This window comes from Rhinoraja longicauda, chromosome 14 (genome assembly GCF_053455715.1).
Source record: "Rhinoraja longicauda isolate Sanriku21f chromosome 14, sRhiLon1.1, whole genome shotgun sequence".
NCBI classification, from domain to species: Eukaryota; Metazoa; Chordata; class Chondrichthyes; order Rajiformes; family Arhynchobatidae; genus Rhinoraja; species Rhinoraja longicauda.
The window spans coordinates 23,377,553-23,384,663 of record NC_135966.1 but is presented as its reverse complement, the minus strand read 5'-3'; positions in this window follow the sequence as shown (position 1 = coordinate 23,384,663).

Below are 7,111 nucleotides of genomic sequence, written 5' to 3'. Positions count from 1 at the left end.
AAGCCTCTCAATAATGTTTATTTTTTAAAGCTTGATTCCACTCCTCCTTCTCTATTTCACTGCATTATAACGTGGTGAATAGGCCTTAGCATTGTTTCAAGTGATAAAATCCATTAGCTTTTTCCTGGGTTCGTAAAGTCACAAGCCTAATATTTCAATCTGGTGCCAGATGTTTTTATGTGCCAGATAATTGAATTGAGGCGTAAGATTGATTGTGAAATATGATTGAATTCCAGTGCAGCATGAGCCCTTAAACATCCATGACATGCCTGAGCATCAGTTACGTAGGACATGCAATAGTGATGTCGCTGGCATGCAACACACATCTCACATTGCTACAATATTTGAAGCGTGACTCGAACACAGCATACAGCAGGAGTCTAAAGAAGGGTCTCTACCCGAAATGTCACCATTCCTTCTCTCCAGAGATGCTTCTGTCCTGCTGAGTTACTCCAGCATTTTGTGTCTACTCGCTATTGAGGGACTGAGATTACATGGACCATTGCTGAAGAACATAACTACTGATTTAACTCCCGTGCAATGATGGAACAGATTTGTTTAGTTTAGTTTAGAGGTACAGTGCGGAAACAGGCCCTTCGGCCCACTGAGTCCGTGCCGACCAGTGATGCCCACATACTAACACTATCCTACACACACTAGGGATAATTTACAATTATACCGAGGCAATTAGCCTAAGTCTTTGGAGTGTGGGAGGAAACCAGAGATCCCGATGAAAACCCACGCAGGTCACGAGGAGAACATACAAATTCTGTACGGACAAGCACCTGTAGTCAGGATCGAACCCAGCTCTCTGGCACTGTAAGGCAGCAAGTCTTAACACTGCACCACTGCGCCGCCGGTTTGATGATGAAAATGAAGTCATGTTTTATTTCAAGGTCAAATATTGTGACAATGTGAGATGCGTGTTACTATTTCAAGGGTAAGGGAAGGGGATGGGGTGGGGAATGGAAGCTTAACCACTCTGATCCTCTCCTTAATATACGTGACTATTGTGCTATGACCCATACAGCGAGATGCCCATTCCTGGGGCTGTATTTCACATTGGATTACAATGCCACATGCATATTTCCAGTTGAGGACCCCACTGTTATAGTAGCTCCAGGCAAGGTGAAGAACATGCATTTTCTGTGCACAATGAGCACTCAACCCCTTCAATGTATACACAATTATTGCGCACAATCACACCAGAGGCCTGGAAATTCCCTTACTTATGTACATAACGCCTTGCTCAAGGTCCATGTGCAAATAACTGTGGTGGAAGTCCCTCTTCCACTCCTTAACCCTCTTCACACCATTGCAGAGCACTTAATTTCCACAGTGGATCTAAGTCTTCTATATATACTGACTGCCGCTCAGAAGCTCCTATTCTTTGGGACCATTTGGGGAAATTTGAATCAATGTGACAAAACATATAATTAATTCTGTATTAATTAATGATCGTTACCTTGGACAATATAAGTACACACCTTTGTTGATTTGTGCCACTACTCCATTCAGCCAGGATTTTTGCTACTTATACACAGCAAAATAATGTAGCTGCTGGAAATTTGAAGCAAATCGTAAAGTTCAGGCTGTAGACGTTTTCTAGGTAATTCCAATTTATCTGCCTGTCTTTAAGATTTTTACCAGAATTTGTGAAGTAAATTGAAAATATTCTGGAATAATTCTTGAGGGATTGCTGGTTTGCTAGAAGCTACTGAAGAAAACTTTATCTGTGTGCCACATAACGTGGCAATCTTATTAAAATCCAGATATTTGTCATTTCATGTTGAAGTTCACTAAGTTTCCAACCAAGCATGTAAGTTTGCAAGTTCTGATGAGGAATATTACAATTCGAATGTAAGATTATTAAACAGAAACATTAATGGTGTTTCTCTCTCCACAGAAGCTGCCCGGTCCACTGGGTATCTCCAGCACATTCTTTTTATTGCAGTGGCAGCCTTTGACCTCTGCATCTGCTGACATCTCCAGCCGTTAAAAGAAATGATATGCAATACTCAATGTGTTTTAGAGATACTCCTTTAATATTTGTTTGCACTCTTTGAGTAAAAAATGAAGATATAATTGAACGTCATTTTCTTTGTTCAATCTATGTAAAGGAGTGGAGTGCATAGTACGTGTTATATTTCACCAAGAACAAGGCAAGGCCATTTCCACCGAACAAAGTACAAATATAGCACTCTCTGAGAAATCCATTTTGATTCATTTACCTTTAAAATTCTTATTCTGGAGTTCAATCAACATAAATTAACATTACTTTTTACCAGTTTGATATTTTGTATCTTAAAATAATTTCACTCACACTAAAAAAAATAGGAAGGATCCCTGGAAGCAATAAATTAAATTTGGAAAATTAGTCAGGCATCTTGGCATTGAAACTTACCTGTACCAGCCTTTTTCTGCTTTAATTTCGACATTTTTGCTTGCATTTTATGAGGTTAGGTAGTTATGTTCGAGAACCATCCCTTCCAAGAAGTAGACATTTACTGATTCTCCAATAGACAATCAAAAAGTCTTTATGTGTGCCAAATACCTGCGACAACATTTCATAATGACGATAATTCACTATCAGATATTTTTGGAATCCCAATTGTTCTACGTCTGGCTCTCCAGATGCTGATTCCACATACATGTTAACACTTCTGGCTCCCAAATCCTGCTGATCCTTTAAACTCACCTGAGCCTCAGTTCCAACACTCTCTTTAAACTAATTGTGGACTGGTTCTGGCACTCTGTTAAAACTCACCATTTCTCACATTCCTTTTAAATTTACTGGGTTTTGGTTCACTGGTAAATGTATAATACTACTGTGTAACATCTAAGAAAAAATAATTATAAATGTGTTTGAATACTAATTGAGAATAATATCCATCAGTCCAGTAACTTTGCCAGTCCAGCAACATTGAAGTGCCAAGCATGCCAGATTAACAATTTTATTGTATTTAAACTCTCATGTTGGAATCTAGTATAATTTCAAGCCAACTGGTAAAGATTCCAAGTGCATTGAACCAACACTCCAGGCAAGATATGTTTGGTTCAAGGGCCTGACCATTTCGTGCAAAGACATTCCTTCTATTCAATCTAATACCACGGGTTAAGCTCAAACCCCACCCAACCTGTCTTCATCAATGCCTTGAAACACATCACCATAACTCTGATGCCTGCTCCCCTAACAGATGTCCCAGCCATCTGACCCAGCTTCTTTCCAAGGCATTCTCTCATCCTCTCACACCAACCCACAACATGACCTGCAACATGTGTACAAAATCATGAGAGGAAGAGATCAGGTAGATACATGGAATCCCTAGCCTAGGGTAGGGCAAATGAGAACCAGAGGACATAGGTTTAAGGTGAGGGGGGAAAGATTTAATAGGAACCTGAGGGGTAACATTTTCACGCAAAGAGGGGTGTATGGAACGAGTTGCCGGAGGAGATAGTTGAGGCAGGTACTATCACAATGTTTAAGAAACATTTAGTTGGGTACATGGATAGGACAGGTTTAGAGGCATATGGGACAAACACAGGCAGGTGTAGATGGGACCTGTTATGGGCAAGTTGTGCTGAGGGCCAGTTACCACGCTGTAAGATTCTATGACTCTATCCCAGAGTTCTTTGGCTCTCAGCACAATGGAGGTCATAATGAAAAAATATTACTGAAAGTACTTCCGATTGAACAAGGACAATGTCATGAATTTAATTCTGAAAATCTAACCAGGCTTCGAGCTTCGTGGTATGGTTACGATAGGGGGAAATAAAAGCTATTTTATGATTTTTTTCTGATATTTCTTTGAAAATGTAGTTTTCTGACTGTTGGTGGTTCTTTAGATATTCAATGATTTCAATGATTATCTTCCTTCCACAATAGATAGTAAAGGGATACTTAATTACTGACATAAATCATGACGCACCAGGTTAATCTCACAGCAAGGGACGGGCAATCAAGATGGTTTTATTGTAATTATGAAAACCTTCCTGGGACAGATTTTGCTGAAGAAAGTAATTGCAACTGAAGAACACAAGCTATTATTAGTGCACAAATCAACCTGCAGCCAAATTTGAGGATGTTATACTGTGGATTGTGAATCACCTCAAGTTCCCAGCTAATTTGTGGGCCTCATATAATCATCTTGCAGTTAATCTGCCTGAACCTGCTACATTTAGGTATCAATTCCCCATCAAACTTGGCGCAGAAAATTGCATTTTATAATAAGTAATGTAAATAATTGATGCTAAAAAAACATGAGGAGGCTGAGGGGTGACTTTATTGAGGAGTACAAGACCATGAGGGCATGGATAAAGTGAATGCTCAAAATCTTTTCCCCAAGGTAAAACTAGAGAGCACAGAGCTAAGGTGAGAGGAGAGACATTTAAGAGGGATCTCAGGAGCAACTATTTCACCCAGAGCATAGTCCGTATCAGAAATGAGCTGCCTGAAGAAGCTATAGAAGTGGATACAATTATGATTTTTAAAAGACCATTGGACAGATTTAGGATAGTAATGCCTTAGAGGTTTATGGGACAAATGTAGGCAAATGAGACTCGCCCCATATGCCAACTTGGTTGGCATGGATAGGTGGGCAAAAGGGCCTGTTTCTGTGCTTGCACCTCTATGACTATGTAGAAACCATATTCCTCCAATTCTGATCTTTGTTAGAGTCATGATGTTATACAGCACAGAAACAGGCCCTTCTGCCCAACTGGTCACAGTGAGCAAGTGTCTAACCAAGCTAGTCCCACTTGCCTGAGCCTGGCCTGTAATCCCTTCAATTCATGTACCTATTTCCTCTATTCATGTACCTGTCCAAATGTACTGGAGAGACTAGGCTTGTACTCGCTGGAATTTAGAAGACTGAGGGGAGATCTTATAGAAACATATAAAATTCTTAAGGGGTTGGAGAGGCTAGATGCGGGAAGATTGTTCCCGATGTTGGGGGAGTCCAGAACCAGGGGTCACAGCTTAAGGATAAGGGGGAAGTCTTTTAGGACCGAGATGAGAAAGCATTTCTTCACACAGAGAGTGGTGAGTCTGTGGAATTCTCTGCCACAGAAGGTAGTTGAGGCCAGTTCATTGGCTATATTTAAGAGGGAGTTAGATGTGGCCCTTGTGGCTAAAGGGATCAGGGGGTATGGAGAGAAGGCAGGTACAGGTTACTGAGCTGGATGATCAGCCATGATCATATTGAATGGCGGTGCAGGCTCGAAGGGCCGAATGGCCTACTCCTGCACCTATTTTCTATGTTTCTATGTTTCTATGTTACTCTAAACTTCGTAATGGTACCCTCCCCTATCACTTCCGCTATCAGCTCCTTCCATATAGGCACCACTCTGTGTTCAAAAGTTTTCCTTCAGATCCATTTTAAACCTTTTCCCTCTCACCTTAAACTGAAAATAAACTCTGCCAAATCTCAAAATAAATGTTAATTGTTTCTGGCTTTTCTCTCTGATGCTCTTTTTTTACATCTCCGTCTCAACCCAAGCTTCCTTATTTTTCAATTTCAGTACCTAATCTGATGTTGTCATCAACAATCCCTTCTTTTATTCCTTGTCTAACCTCCTCTATTTCTAAATCATTAAATCTCACAGAGTAAGGAGTTTGATCCATTCACAGATGCCTGTACCCCATTCTCCTCCCCTGCCACCTCTCCAACTGCACTGTCATCAGCTTGCACTTCCACCAATGTTGTGGCCGACATATTTTTAAACCTGTGTATAGGAAGTGCAACAGAACGTGCTCTAAGAAACCTCATTACCACAAAATTTGGTTTTGTGAAATAAAATGAATGAAAGATAAAAGTGCAAAGGAAAATTCCATGATTTGCTGATAATGTCTAAGTGAAGGCCTTGGTGAATTGGGATATGGTTGAATACAAGCAAGTTTATGGATTGAGAACACTTTTCAAACTGGTTAATTTTTGAAAACATATATCTTTTATCCCCGTACTGTGCTCCTAACTAATTGATCAGCACAGCGTTCTTATTGTAGATATAACGTCTTTTATCTCTCTATCAGATCATTTCTTCATGCCTCGCTGTCCTTGCTGGTATATAGTTTAACGAGAGCAAGCATCTTTTTCAAATAGCTCCATCCCTGTATGAAGGAATGTGTAGGAAGGAACTGCAGATTCTGCTTTACACCAGAGATAGACACAAAATGCTGGAGTAACTCAGCAGGACAGGCAGCATCTCTGGAGAAAAGGAATAGGTGACATTTTGAGTCAAGACCCGTGGTTGAGTCTGAAGAAGGGTCTCGACCCGAAACGTCACCTATTCCTTTTCTCCAGAGATGCTGCCTGACACGCTGAGTTACTCCAGCAATGTGTGTCTATCTCTCCCTGTATAAGTTGTGATGGAGAATGGAGGTTGACTCAGATGATGTTGAGGGACAAATAGACCGTCTTTGTACTCTCTTCACTAGAAATATCTGTACATGTTTATTTGCGTTGGGAATGTGCAGCTCCCAGAATGGCAAATTAATACAACTAATATCACAGGTAGGAATAGCACAAAGTATAACTGGTGCATATGACTCAGTAATCTCTGTACTATCGGGGAGGTTAAAATGTCATGTTCATGGAGGCCTGTGGCTCAGGGCCAGAACGTCTGAATTAGTAAGGAGTTTAGTTTAGTTTCGTTGTGGGGTCAAGTCTCATTCCAGGGATTTGAGTATGGTCTAGGATTAGTCTCTAATGCCAGACTGAATAGAATAGAACACTTTATTGTCACATATGACAAGTCACAGTGAAATTCTTTGCTTGCATACCTTGCCAAGGTATGCAAGTAGTCGCCCATAAAGGGCGCTTGCAAAGTTACAGATTTCGCCCCCAGGATTCCCCTTTGTTCTTTCTCCCCCCCCTCCCTAACGGCGGTCCCCCCACGCCGGGTCCTCCATTGTCCATTGTTCTTCACAGGCGGTCCCCCCCACCCCGAGTCCTCCATTGTCCATTGTTCTACCCCCACCCCAACCCCCCCTCACGGCGGTGCCCCCACACCGGGTCCTCCATTGTCCATTGTTCTACCCCCACCCCACCCCCCTCACAGCGGTGCCCCCAGAACGGGTCCTCCATTGTTCTACACCCCCTTCATGATGGTC